Source organism: Palaemon carinicauda, unplaced genomic scaffold (assembly GCF_036898095.1).
Source record: "Palaemon carinicauda isolate YSFRI2023 unplaced genomic scaffold, ASM3689809v2 scaffold167, whole genome shotgun sequence".
NCBI lineage: Eukaryota > Metazoa > Arthropoda > Malacostraca > Decapoda > Palaemonidae > Palaemon > Palaemon carinicauda.
In genome coordinates, this window is record NW_027169225.1 from 415 (window position 1) to 15364 (window position 14950).

The 14950-nt window shown below is 40.5% G+C and overlaps 1 long non-coding RNA gene across 1 annotated transcript in view; it reads left to right on the top strand.

Annotated features, from left to right (window-relative positions):
* Positions 1 to 2441: 2441 nt before the first annotated feature.
* LOC137635751 (uncharacterized) overlaps positions 2442 to 14950 on the top strand; it is a 35712-nt gene continuing 23203 nt past the window's right edge. The window contains exon 1 of the long non-coding RNA XR_011042771.1: positions 2442 to 3413. This is a non-coding gene — a long non-coding RNA (uncharacterized lncRNA). The remainder of the gene's footprint in view (positions 3414 to 14950) is intronic.

Consider the following 14950-nt stretch of genomic DNA (forward strand, 5'->3'; position numbering starts at 1 on the left):
GGCAGCCTTCCTAACCCTACAGCAGTTCCATCATTTCCTGGCAGTTCACTCGGTGTTGATGAGTGATAACACCTCGTTAGTGGCTTACGTATACTAGCAAGACAGTACCTTTCCACACCATCTTTGCCATCTTGCAGTGGAGATGCTAAGATTGGCAAAAGAAGACTCTTCTTTATTGGCTCGCCTTATTCCGAGCTAAAGGAATGTGCTTGCTAATAATCTAAGCAGAGCGACTTGGATAGGAAGCTCCGAGTGGACTTTGAATAATCTAGTAGCCAACAAAGTCCTGACTTTTTGGGATTCCCTGAGAGTGGACCCTGTTCGCAACGTCCCTGAACAACTGGTTCCTGCTCTACTGTTCACCAGTCCTGGATCCCCAGGCCCTCTGGCAGGATGCATTTCAGCAACGGTGGGACAACACCGACATTTACACTTTTCCCCCGTTCTGCCTGATGAGAAGGGTGCTCAACAAGACAAGATCATCCGCAAACTTAGCAATGACTCATATCTCTGTCATTATGTGGAATGGCTCTCAGACCTTCTTCAGCTGCTGATGGAAGTTTCGAGAGAGATCTCCCTCCACGACATAACCTACTGAGACAACCAGACGTGAACATCTTCCACAAAGCTGTAGGATCCCTACATCTTTATGCCTGGATATTATCCAGCATCCCTTCACACAGAGGCTTTACTTCCGGAAATCTTCAACTGCCGTTTACCAGGGTAAGTGGACTGTCTTCTGTGGTTGGTGTCGTGGAAGTAGTATCTCCCCTCAATGACACTATTCCAGCATTAGCGGAGTTCCTCGGATACCTTCGGGATGAAGAAACTCCTCTCAATCTTGGCAGTGAAAGGCTACCGCTCAGCTTAGAGCTTTGCCTTTAAGCTGGAAGGAGTAAACCTTTCCTCTTTGTTGGAGTTCTCTCTTCCCATGGAATTTTGAGCTTACCTGTCCTCGGACGTTAGACCACCTCCATTTGCATCCTTCGGTCCCTGAAGGGTGCTCCCTGTGAACCATTACGCCAGGCATCAGATCTTCACCTGACCTTGACGGTTTTCCTGCTTGCTTTGGCTTCAGCAAAGAGTCGGCAAATTCCGTGGTCTTTACTGCAATTTTTCCGATTCAAGGGGATGGGGAGAGATGATGCTCGAGTTTGTCCCTGAGTTTTTCGCAAAGACTCAAAAACCAGGAGTAGCGGATCCTAGATTTTGGGCCTTCGGATTGGGAATCTTTGTGATGTAACCAGTGATCCAGATCAACTGCAACTTTGTCGAGTGAGGAGTTTGAGGTACTACTTCAAGAGAACCGCAGGAGCTCGCCCCCGAGTGTCAGCACGGGGAAGGTCAAGAGTAGGATCTCCAAGAACATAATCTCTGCCTTGATTCGTAAGGTTATGGACCGAGCGTTGAACCCTGATTCTTCTCCATAAATGAGATGACCGAGAGCTCATGACGTTAAGGGTATAGGTACGTCCCTAGCATTCAAGAAAAACTATTGACACAGGTCCTACAAGTGGGTATGTGGAAGCGTCACACGACCTTCACCACCCACTACTTTCAAGACGTGACCCATGGAGATGTTCTCCATTGGTCCTGTGGTGGCTACACAACAAGTGGTTTAAAGACCTCAGGTTCCTTGATGGACAAGTACTGTACCAGATAGTGAAGGGCAGTGGTTAACGGGGATTAAGTCTGGGATATGAGAGGAATGACTGGCTCTTTCTTTCATCTTCCCCTCTCTTGGGGAACAGCACCTACGGTACTCTGCAAACTGGCCTCCTCCCTCTGCAGGTAAAGCCATTTCCCTTGTGTAACCTAGTACTGTGAACCCTCGCTACTTCGCGGTTCGACCATCGCGGATTCACCACTTTCACGGATTTTTTCCATAACCCATATATATACAGTAATATATATATATATATATATATATATATATATATATATATATATATATATGTATGTATATATGTAGGTATGTATATGTGTATACATATAAATATATATATATATATATATATATATATATATATATATATATATATATTATATATATATATATATATATATATATATATATATATATATATATATATATATATATATATATATAATATATATATCTATCTAAAGTAGGAAGATGTGATGTAGTTCTAAGGGAAAAGTATGGGAAATATGTCTGGGTAATAAGCAAAGCTTTACCTCCAGTTTGTTTCTTCATTATGATCAGAGATAAATGTAAACAAAACATTGGTTGCCATTTTTTATCGTGCTTTTTAGCGTGTTTAGGAAACGCATGATATATAATTGCCTTTGATATTTGTGCCTGTTTTAGTTTAGGGTACTGTAGTACATGCATTAAGTGTTCTGTACTATAAAGGGTAGTTTGTTAACAGTACTACGTACAAGGGAAAGTTTTAAAAGTCTGAATATACATGTTGAATAAAGAGGTAAATATGGTGTCACTACTTCGCGGATTTTCACCTATCGCGGGCCCGCGTCTGGAACCTATCTACCGCGATAAACGAGGGTTCACTGTATAGAGATATATACTTGTCCCCATACCTCCCTGCCAAGTTGGATTGAGTAACGTCTATGGCTAGTTCAAAGATTCCTAAGTTTCTGAGAATTTTTACCTAGACTAGTCACACCGCTAGTATCACAATCATACAGCTTGCTCAGGCCACTAAAGCATAATATTACACATAGGTTTTAGCGAGGTGTCAGGGTTTTCCCCCTTATATATGCATAGCACGAACAGGGAATGACCCCGGGTCTAAAGCCAGCCAGTTGGTTAAGCACTTCCACCCACCTTAGAGGTGAGTCTTCATTAATAAAGAACGTTAAGGTTTTTATTTAGTGTCGCAGCAAAAGAAATTAAGTAATTTATATTTTTCTTAACGATATACAAATTTGACTCCCCATCGCCTGTCCCCCGGTTAGTCCTGCCTGCAAGCAAAATTGACGATAGCCATTACTACCCCCATCACCCGCTATCTAGCAGTTAGGGTAGTTACATCTCGCTAAAAGGTCTTATGGCTAGTCTTCCAGCTTTGCTGAAACTATATTCTGTAATAAAGTGCTCGAGTTTTGTATCGTTAGGAAAAATACAAATTACTTTTATCTTTGCCATTTTTTAAAAAGTATATGTTAAAAGATGAAATTTAGATGTCTATCATAGGTTTTTGTTATTATATTTTAATCACTTATATTTTATAAATATATTTGTCCCTTCCGAATTTATTTGTATCAGCACTGTAAGAATATAGTTTGACTCATCATAATATATATATAATTAATTTAATTTTAATTTGAACAGGTTGTGGGAAAACCTCTTCTTTGATGTCTCTCAAATAACATCCTTCCCCTTTGCAAATTTTGAAGGTTCTCATCTAAGTAGCAGAGAGAATCCACTGGTAAGTTATCCCAAGATGGGGGGTTCTCAACTTTAGACTCTTTGTAAAGTCTTACCCTTTTTGTTACCCTCTTTCATTTTTCTCCAAAATTCCAGAGTCCTAATTTAAAAAAAGAAAAAAAGTTTTGATTTCTACCAATATTTTGAAACGTACAGAAAGTACTTTACTTACAAACTTAATAGGGTCCAAGAAGCTGTTTGTAGGTCAAATTATTTGAAAGCCAAATTTTGTTAAGCTTTGGCCTAGGTTAGGCTTCTCCTCAACTCAAATGCCTTTGATTTTTAGCTGCAAACGTCAACAAATAGACCATTTTCATATTGCGAATGTCATCTTGCTTACTGCATTAAATTCTATGTTTTATTAATATTTAATTTTAAGCTTTTGGTACAATATGAGTTTTATGTTTTCAGTTGGATATGTTTTTAACCCTGGATAGGTACGGTGGGTCGTTTGCGACCCCGAGCGTCAAAAAAAAACAGGTTTTTCTCACGTGACTCACCCCTGTGACTGAATTTGTGGGTGATCGACCTGCAGGAGGTGTCTCCCCTACACGCTCTAGTAGTGTCCAGATGTGCATTGCTGTAGCTGTACTCCTTCCCCGATTTCTGAGACGCGTCGGGGTCGTTCGCGTCCGAGTTTACCCTTCTGAGGTAGTTTGCATAATTATCAAAGTTATTACGTATTATGAAATTGTCGTAGAATGGTGCAACTTGTATAGGTTATCAGTTGTGGAAAGTCTTCGTGGATTGTTTGGCTACCATGTGCATGTTTTTTTTTTTAGTTAAAATGTCGTTCATCACCACGAGGACCATTTTACCGCGAGTGCCCCTTTTTCATTTTTTTTCATTTTTTTGCCAAGTCATTTTTCCGTAAGATATTGCCAAATAGTGTCGTAAAACTTTTGCTTGTTTAGTGTTGGAAAGTGTGTCTAGATGATCTGGCTACCCATGCATGACTTTGTTTTTGTCAGATACGACGTAGTTATTGGTATATTGGGTATTTAACTGCGGTTACCAATTTCTGTTTTTTTTTCAATATTTGTAAAAATTACTACGTAGTAAGGAATTGCCGTATATTATTCATTTTTTTTTCATGTTTATGTGTTAGAAAGTGTGCCTTGATGGTTGGGCTAACACGTGCATGTCTTTTTTTTTATCTGAGATGTCGTATATTAGAATGTCGGGCATTTTACCGCGAGTGTCCCTTTTTAATTTTTTTTAATTTTTTTGCCAAGTCATTTTTCCGTAAGATATTGCGAAATAGTGTCGTAAAACTTTTGCTTGTTTAGTGTTGGAAAGTGTGTCTAGATGATCTGGCTACCCATGCATGACTTTGTTTTTGTCAGATACGACGTAGTTATTGGTATATTGGGTATTTAACTGCGGTTGCCAATTTCTGTTTTTTTTCAATATTTGTAAAAATTTACTACGTAGTAAGGAATTGCCGTATATTATTGATTTTTTTTTCATGTTTATGTGTTAGAAAGTGTGCCTTGATGGTTGGGCTAACACGTGCATGTCTTTTTTTTTTTATCTGAGATGCCGTATATTAGAATGTTGGGCATTTTTCCGCGAGTGCCCCTTTTTATTTGTTTTGCATTTTTTTGCTTAGTCATGTTACCGTAAGGAATTGGCAAGTAGTGTCGCAAAACTTATATTTTTATAGTGTTGGAAAGTGTTTCTAGATGATCTGGCTACCCATGCCTATTTTTTTTTTAGCCAGATATGGCGTATATATAAGTATGTGTTCGATTTTCCTGTGATTGCCATTTTTTCGTTTTTTCCCATTTCTTTCAAAATTACTACGTACTAAGGAACTATCACAGAGTAATATTTCATTTATATGTTTATTTGTCGGAAAATATGCCTTGATGGTTTGCCTAGCACGTGGCTGAAATTTTTTTTTTCTGAAATGCCGTATATTAGAATGGCCATTTTTCCACGAGTGCCCCTTTTTATTTGTTTTGCATTTTTTTGCTTAGTCATGTTACCGTAAGGAATTGGCAAGTAGTGTCGCAAAACTTATATTTTTATAGTGTTGGAAAGTGTTTCTAGATGATCTGGCTACCCATGCCTATCTTTTTTTTAGCCAGATATGGCGTATATATAGGTATGTGTTCGATTTTCCGGTGATTGCCATTTTTTCGTTTTTTCCCAATTCTTTCAAAATTACTACGTACTAAGGAACTATCACAGAGTAATGATTCCTCTAGATGTTTATTTGTCGGAAAATTTTGTTTACTTTTTTTTTGATTGAATATCATCAAATTTTTTTAGCTAAAATATTGTTTTACATTTTTTTTTCGATTTTATTTCCCTTCAAAAAAAATTTTTTGGGTCAGAATTTTAATTTTATAGTCGTAAAATAATCGACAATTATCCAGCAACCCACCATACAATTTTTATGCATATCCAATAATAATTAGATTAGTAAATAACACCTTGAAATTGACATACCCTTCCTACATTTCAAGTGGCAGATTAGGGAGTCTGAGTCAGTGTGGTTGGCGGCCATTTTGTGGACATATCCGAAGCGTAAGCTGCCCTATCTATATATATTCTTGTTCCCTATAGAATTTGTGATATTTTGGTATATTTTTACCTGCATAAATATCATATTATATATTAAATATATGTATTTTTTTACGAAATTTCCAAGTACTCAAAAAATTACCTTTAGATATGGCCCCTGATATAAATGTAATTTACAAAATAATGAAGATTTTTTTACATATTATTTTAGGATAACATATGTTTATTCCCTAAAAAAATTAGCCACTTCCTATTTCATTTGGGTACCCAAAAAAATTCATGAAATTTGGACAATTTTTTTGGCCAAAAAAAGTTACCCTTTTTTTCTCATTTCAGATCTTCACCTCCATGGGTCTGACTTCATCCAAAATACATCAAGATGTGTCCTAAACATTCAAGAATCAATTCCTAAAAGGATTTGTGTATATATGTATAAACTTTTTTTTTATGAATTTTTATGTCAGGTCTTTTTTTTTCTACTTAATTTTTTAAAATATTTATAATAAATAGTTTTTCTGCAGATGAGTAGTATTTATCTTTACAGTTGTTTTAAGCATTCATTGAAGTTTTTTTTGGCAAAAGAAAAAAGGAGGTTACTGCAAAAACTGATTTTTCAAGAATTTTTTTTGGCGTCGGGGTCGTTCGCGTCCGAGTATACCCTTAAAGGGGTGTCCGAGGACCGTACCTATCCAGGGTTAAGTCAAGGACCTCCTGTTTATTAAATGATTTTTAATATTCTGCCATGGCCCCAAGTTAAGACTCCATGTCCTTATGAAGCCACGTTGGGAACCCTGAAGAGACTATTTCAAGATCTTTGATAAAGTAAAGACTGAGTTTTTGAATTTCCTTTTCGTATGCTTTAGTGTTGTGGTGGCCAGGTGGTAGCGTCCTTGCCTAGTGATTGCCAGACTGGGGTGCGAGTCCCGCTCAAACTGGTTGGTTTTTCTGGTTGCTGCAACCTCACCATCCTTGTGTGCTAAGGAAGGGGGGTTTGGGGTAGCCTATAGGTCTATCTGCTGTGTCATCAGCAGCCATTGCCTGGCCCTCCTTGGTTTTTAGCTTGGGTAGAGAGGGGGGCTTGGGCGATGTTATGTATACAGTATATGGTCAGTCTCCAGGGCATTGTCCTGCTTGATAGGGGAATAACACTATCCCTTGCCTTTGCCATTCATGAGCGGCCTTTAAAGCCTTTAGTATTCTTTTGTTTGCAGTTGTGTTTTGGTCTTGGTGAAGCATTTGTATTTGTTTTGAATCTTTTCTTTTTATATTAGGAAGTAATTCTATCTTTTGTAAATCATTGAATTCCATTTGTTTATTCACAAATTCGAGAAGACGCTGAGTAAGCTGACTAGCTTTTTTAATGTCAATAGTTGGGTCTAGCTTTGATGACTTTTCTACGTAGACCAATACTTTGGCTCCTATTTTTATCTGTGTAAACACTATTGTCAGAAATATTCATTGCTGCTTGTTTCCTCCATCTCTGAATAAACTTACTCCAGTTATCATCACGTTCATCAATATCTTTATTGTGGTTACAGGTTGGGAATCCCTCATACAATTCTTTTGACCCAAAGAGTTTCAGAATAGCCCTCTATTGTCGGGTTCACAATTCCTATGTTTTATTCTGATGAAAGTTGCGTAATATATCTTATTGAGTGGCAACTGTTTCTCCTGGAGGTAATTACACACCCTGGGCCAAAACTCTTGCATCCATCCAGTGAAGAACTGGCTAGTTACCTGTGATTTATTGCCAGCCCTTCACATCAATGTGGTTCTTCTTGAAAAACCTTAGCGTTTTTGGAATGGTATTGACCTTCAAGGTTGCCAGTTGCCTTATCCAACAACATTAGAGTTGGCGTATCTTTCATAAGTTTATACCCAAACAGGCCTTATCATCTTGTGTGATATAAATCCTCCTCGGTGTTTTCCAAAAGAGGCCAATTGACGGTGAAATGATTGTCCAGACTACGTAACTTTGAAATTCCACAAATCATTATCAGCGGCTGCTTTGTCTGGAGTGGCTGCCTCTTCGTGCCTCAAAATGCTCGTCTTTTTCAAATTTATCAAAGCAGCCTTGGCTAGCCTTAAAACTACACTAGTCTGTGTCATCACTTTTTCGAGGGATGCTTTTCAATAATGTTTGATTGTATTTGCTTTGCCTTTACACACACGTTGGTTTCAGAATCGTTATCGCCTACCAACTTTTTTTTTTTTATCCTTATCAATACCAGTTTCTGTATTTTGTTAGTGGTCTTCTTGGCTATTATTATTATTATATATTACTTGCTAAGTTACAACCCTAGTTGGAAAAGCAGGATACTATAAGCCCTAGGGGTTCCAACGGGGAAAGTAGCTCAGTCAGGAAAGGAAACAAGGAAAATTGAATATGGTAAGAACAGTAACAATATTAAAATATACATTTCCAATATAAAAACAAAACAAGAGGAAGAGAAATAAGACAATAGTATGCCTGAGTGTACCCTCAAGCAAGAGAACTCTAACCTAAGACAGTGGAAGACCATGGTACAGAGGCTATAGCACTACCCAAGACTAGAGAACAATGGTTTAGTTTTAGTGTGTCCTAGAAGAGCTGCTTACCAAGAGGAAAGTAGTCACTGGACAATTACAGTGCCGTAGTTAACCTCTTGGGTGAAGAAGAATGGTTTGGTAATCTCAATGTTGTCAGGTGTATGGGGACAGTGGAGAATGTGTAAGAAAAGGCCAGACTATTCAGTGTATGTGTAGGCAAAGGGAAAATGAACTTTAACCAGAGAGAAGGATCCAATGTAGTACTATCTGGTCAGTAAAAAGGACCCCATAACTCTCTAGCGGTAGAGGTGTATCCCTGTTGCTACAATAGTTTATCCAAGTTTGAGCACAGAGCCATTTTGATTTACCATACTCTTTGAAAGTGTTGGTCATGAAGGCGTACCTTTCTGCCTTTCAGTTATCTCCTTTCTTAATTCTGTAGTGGTTTTCAAAACTGTGCCATTACTAAACTTTTTAGGAACCGTTCTGTTTGAATAAATTAACGAAAAAGTTAACGAAACTTTTGTGGGTTTGAACTGGGCAAGTCACCTTTTTTTCGAACACACCCATCCCTGTAGCTAAGTGTGTCGACCCATTCAGATTAGAATTTCAAGTTGATAAACCTCTTCTTCTTCCTCACTCGCTGATCTTGTGGTATCGACAAGGTCCTCATTGGTTAGGGGCTCCGAGTGGCACTCGATCAGTGAGTTGATGTCACCCGTCGTCATGTCAGAGAGACCTTCGTTGGCTACTGACCGTGTCAACCACACAGCCTTATCTAAAGGGGAGGGGTGAACTTTGTCTGGCGTAAATCCCTCATAGTCATGAGCAACGTCTGGCCACAATTTTCTCCAACTTTCATTCAATGTTAACTGTTTCATCTCATTAAGAGCTTTCTGAATGTTGGCCAGGCACGTTGCAATGTTGTATTCCCTCCAATATCTCTTGAGGCTGAAGTCCTCGTCGTCTTTGTCGATGGAGGAGATGAGGCCCTCCATTGTGGACCTCGTGTAGAAGGCCTTGAAGGCTCGAATGACACCCTGATCCATTGGTTGTACGAGGGAAAGTGGTGATGGGGGCAGGAACTTCACTTGGACCCCGTCATAATGCAGATCCATTGCATGTCCGGCTGCACAGTCCATCAAGAGGAGGACCTTAAAGGGCAGCCCATTCTCCGCGAGGTACAGCTTCACCTCTGGGATAAAGCAGTTCACGAACCAGTCTAGTGTGAGGGCTTTGGTTATCCATGCCTTTTGATTACTCATCCAGTAGATGAGCAGCAAGGCTTTATTTTTGTTTTTCAGAGCCCGAGGATTCATGGACTTGTAAATTAAGCCGGGCTTGAGCATGAAGCCCGCAGTATTCCCGCACATGAGGAGAGTGACTTGATCTTTGTGAGCCTTGAACCCTGGCCCACTTCGTCCTTGTAAAGGAACGTCCGGGACGGCATCCTCTTCCAGAAGAGGCCAGTTTCATTCATATTGAACACATGCTCTGGGAAATTGCCACCTTCTTTAATTGATTTCGGGAACTCGTCCTCGACGTAATGAAGAGCTGCCTCTTGGTCTGCCAAGGCGGCCTCCCCCATACAAAGGAAAACTGCGAGGGCCAAACCTCCTCTTGAATTTCTCGAACTAGCCCTTATTATTATTATTACTATCCAAGCTACAACCCTAGTTGGAAAAGCAAGATGCTATAAGCCCAGGGGCTCCAACAGGGAAAAATAGCCCAGTGAGGAAAGGAAATAAGGAAATAAATAAATGAAGAGAACAAATTAACAATAAATCCTTCTAAAATAAGAAACAACGTCAAAACAGACATGTCATATAATAAACTATCAACAACATCAAAAACAAATATGTCATAAATAAACTATAAAAAGACTATGTCCGCCTGGTCAACAAAAAACATTTGCTCCAACTTTGAACTTTTGAAGTTCTACTGATTCAACCACCCGATTAGGAAGATCATTCCACAACTTGGTCACAGCTGGAATAAAACTTCTAGAGTACTGCGTAGTATTGAGCCTCGTGATGGAGAAGGCCTGGCTATTAGAATTAACTGCCTGCCTAGTATTACGAACAGGATAGAATTGTCCAGGGAGATCTGAATTTAAAGGATGGTCAGAGTTGTGAAAAATCTTATGCAACATACATAATGAACTAATTGAACGACGGTGCCAGAGATTAATATCTAGATCAGGAATAAGAAATTTAATAGACCGTAAGTTTCTGTCCAACAAATTAAGATGAGAATCAGCAGCTGAAGACCAGACAGGAGAACAATACTCAAAACAAGGTAGAATGAAAGAATTAAAACACTTCTTCAGAATAGATTGATCACCGAAAATCTTGAAAGACTTTCTCAATAAGCCTATTTTTTGTGAAATTGAAGAAGACACAGACCTTATATGTTTCTCAAAAGTAAATTTACTGTCGAGAATCACACCTAAAATTTTGAAAGAGTCATACATATTTAAAGAAACATTATCAATACTGAGATCCAGATGTTGAGGAACCACCGTCCTTGACCTACTTACAATCATACTTTGAGTTTTGTTAGGATTCAACTTCATACCCCATAATTTGCACCATGCACTAATTCTACCTAAATCTCTATTAAGGGATTCACCAACCCTAGATCTACATTCAGGGGATGGAATTGATGCAAAGAGAGTAGCATCATCTGCATATGCAACAAGCTTGTTTTCTAGGCCAAACCACATGTCATGTGTATATAGTATGAAAAGTAATGGGCCAAGAACACTACCCTGTGGAACACCGGATATCACATTCCTATAATCACTATGGTGCCCATCAACAACAACTCTTTGAGATCTATTACTTAAAAAATCAGTAATAATGCTAAGAAACGACCCACCCACTCCCTACTGTTTCAGTTTGAAAACAAGGGCCTCATGATTAACACGGTCAAAGGCAGAACTAAAATCAAGGCCAATCATACGAACTTCCCGACCACAATAAAGGGATTTCTGTACAGCATTGGAGATTGTAAGAAGGGCATCACATGCTCCAAGGCCTTTACGAAAACCAAATTGCTTGCAACAAAACCACGTTTTTCTCATGGGGCAGGGGCATCATCTTCATCGTCATCATCACCTTCGTCGTCTTCGTTAGATTTTCCCTCAGGAACTAGGCTATCATACAGGGTTTTGGCTTTGGTTTGAATCATGTTGGTATCGAGGCTAATCTTCTTTTCCCGACAGTCTGTTATCCACATTGATAGCGCATTCTCCATTTGCACAATCGTCTTATTACAAGGAATCACAACGCGCTTATTGTCCTTAGAGAATGTTATTGAGGCAGTTTTACGTATTTTCATTTCATCTCTCTTTATGTAGCGAACCGTCGATTCATTCACTCTGTAAATGCGGGCAACAGAAGCATAGCTATTGCCTGTCTTAAGCATGTCCAATAATTTCACTTTCTCGTTCACCATCATTATTTTTCTCTTCCTAGGTTCACTAGAGGATGTAGAGGGTGAAGGATGTTTAGGAGCCATTTTCAAGGGCGTCACAAGCACTATTTTACACTAAAAAGCACAAGAAAACAGCTAAAAGTTCCATGCGTCAAGACTAAGCAACAGAAGCGAAGCGAGAGAGAACAATGAATGCGGTCTCCCTTTGCGTGGCGCACGGCTGGTAGAGATACTGGGTAAAGCGACTTGGCGGCTCGGCCAATTAGCTTGCGAGATTCTGGAGCCAAGATGGCCAGCGAATCAGAGAGGTGGATTTTGAGTTGTGTGCCATCTCTGTGTTGATACCTGATGTTCTACTGTACTCTTTGCCTTCTGCTAGCGCCCGCGTAACTATTGCACCATTTTTTTTTAATTTTTGATGAATATTTTTGAAAATCCTCGATGCATTGAGACCGCGAAATGGCGAGGGATTACTGTAGTCTAACACATGTTCTTGGTCCTCTCTGGGAATACCTTTCCCGTCTGTGGGTTAGGCTCTTCTCCCAAGTGGTTCTTCTTTAGCTAATTAATTTCAAATAAAACTATTTTTAGTCTAAATTTTGTATAGCAATAACGACGCCGCATTCCGTTTTGTGATGGCAGCTTGTGGAGGAAGTGCAGAGTCTTTAGTATGTTCCTGTACCTCTCGGGGGACACCTTTCCTGTCCGTGGGTTGGGTTGTTCTCCCAAGGGTTTTTTTCTTTAAATTTTTGGTTTTTCTCCGGCGCTAGCGATGCTATATTTTTCGTTCGGCTCAGTCAGCCATTGTAAGGAGTACAAAGTCGGATGTTCTTGTTCCTGGGGTAGTTGGTGCTCTGCCCATTCACTGCCTTCTTTGCCTGCGGCAGTTCATGATCGTCAAACTGACTTTGGCCTTTCCCGCATGCCGGTTTGGTTTCCGGAGCTGTTGCTGACTAGAACTCCTCAGAGTTCTCTGGGGAAACCCAAAGCCAAGCTTCGGCTACGTTTCATAGTAAAGACTCGATGTCGACCTTCAACTTGAGCTAGAGCTCATTGATGGGAAGCAGACAATGCTGCCCAGAGGTTCACCTCCAAGAGTAAGAACTTTCCCTACCGAGGGAGAGTCCCTCCACTAGCCGCTGTCCTGCAATCTTCCTGCTTGTGGGGAGAGTTGCTGACAACAGCAAAAGAGGTTGGTCGCTTTTCTCTGTATGCCCAATCGCCTACAATTACCCGTCAGCTTGCGACCCCCCTCGGTTCTGCGTCGGCTCGTAATCGCCCGCGGTTACCTGTCAGCTCGTGATCGTCCATGGTCGCCTGCTAGCTCGCCATCGCTCGTTATCACCTGTCAGCTCTCAATCACTTATCAGCTCTCTTCCAGGTTTCTGGTGTCCCAACAACCGCTTCCCGCACCTGACTTTTTCTTCTACTCATGATTGCCTGCACTTCAAAACCTACAAGGTAACACAGACCAGCTCGTTTCCAGTTTCTGCTCGTATGCAATCTTTTTCTGCCTCTGCAGGCAACTCGTCGAAACCTCTGGTAGTAACCACTATTCAGTGTCACAGTACCCATCTCGCTACTTTACCTTCCGAGGTAAAGTTTCCCTCTCTTAGATGAACTGCTCTTCCAGCTTGTAGGTAGATTTGCCGACATCCATCAAAGAATATCTGAAGCCTTGTCCTTTGGTGCGTTTTTTCCGACTTTGTTCGACGGAGAACTTCGCTGGGAGTTGGTCGCACAACTTGACCGGCTGTGATCCTTACTTCAAGCGAGCACACTGCTCTTCCAAGCAAGACTCTCCTTCTCTGTTCATAGGAGAGTATCTTTACTAGACAACACAGATTGTCATCCTTCAATCTCTCTGAGTTGCGCTATTTCAGTAGTGCTTCTCTTGACCTGCAGTTAAGGGAGTTGAGCACACACTCCCTTCTTGGAACCTAACCTAGCACTCTCCATTGATGGGCAGGGTAAAGCACAATTGTCAACATTTGCACTTAATACCTTGCTTGCCACATGAATTTGTTGTTTCACGACAGTACTGTACAGTGTTTTCGGTTCCTGATGTTTTCATCATCTTTGAGCTTTGAAGAGCCCACTTATACGATTGGCAGTCCTCTTCATCGGCTCTCCTTTTTTCGTCAGCATTCATGACCGTTTTCTTTGCACCACTACCACTTCTATTACCACTTCTTCTACTAGTGAGTTGACGTGCCATGTGCCTTAAGGACGAAGTCACCTCTTCTGCTCCCTACCTCTTCCCTTGCCTTACTCTATGGTGTATGGTTACTTCACAAGCCGACATCTTCACCGATAAGGTTTTCGTTAGTTGCAAATGCGCTCTCACCTATATGCCACATCCAGGCAGGTAGAAAATATTTCTACAAAGTGGTTGCTGCAACAGAAATATTCCAACCACTTGCCTCTGCCACCTTTCTCTTGTGATTCACACAGAATCTTGTGAAAATAACTCTTTGAGGTTATTTGCTTCTCTTCTCTCCACAAGTTCGAGAACTTTTCGGATGGCTGTCATGGATTTTGGGCCAATTCCTTGAATCTCGTCGGGACCTTCACACCTGCTTCGGGAGACATAAGCCCGCGGGGTTATTTCTTTTTCATTCCCTCTGTTCTAGGGCATTGAATTCAGCTCATGCTTACGTGATGAGTATAGCAACTTAGATTGGAGGATTCCTCTCTGTCCTCGTCGGCCTACACTCCCTTAGGACTTATACCAGTAGCTGTGTGAGCCTCCTCCAAAGATGCTCATACGACCAACCCTTAGCTTGACCTTGGTCTTATTCGTCAACCCTCTGACAGCGACACTTTCCCTCAGCCTGAGTTCACCCATCGTCCAGTGTGTTTCTATTGGGATAACTCCTTTCTCGTCCACGAGTTAGGTTTGCCCCATTGTGGGTAATCCCCTCTTATGAGTTTGGAGTATAGTACTCTTCTTTTTTGACAAGGACAGAGGATCCGCAGCTCAGAAGAGCATGCAAATCTTCTCATCCCAACCACCTGTTGAGGTATGATGGCGGTTCT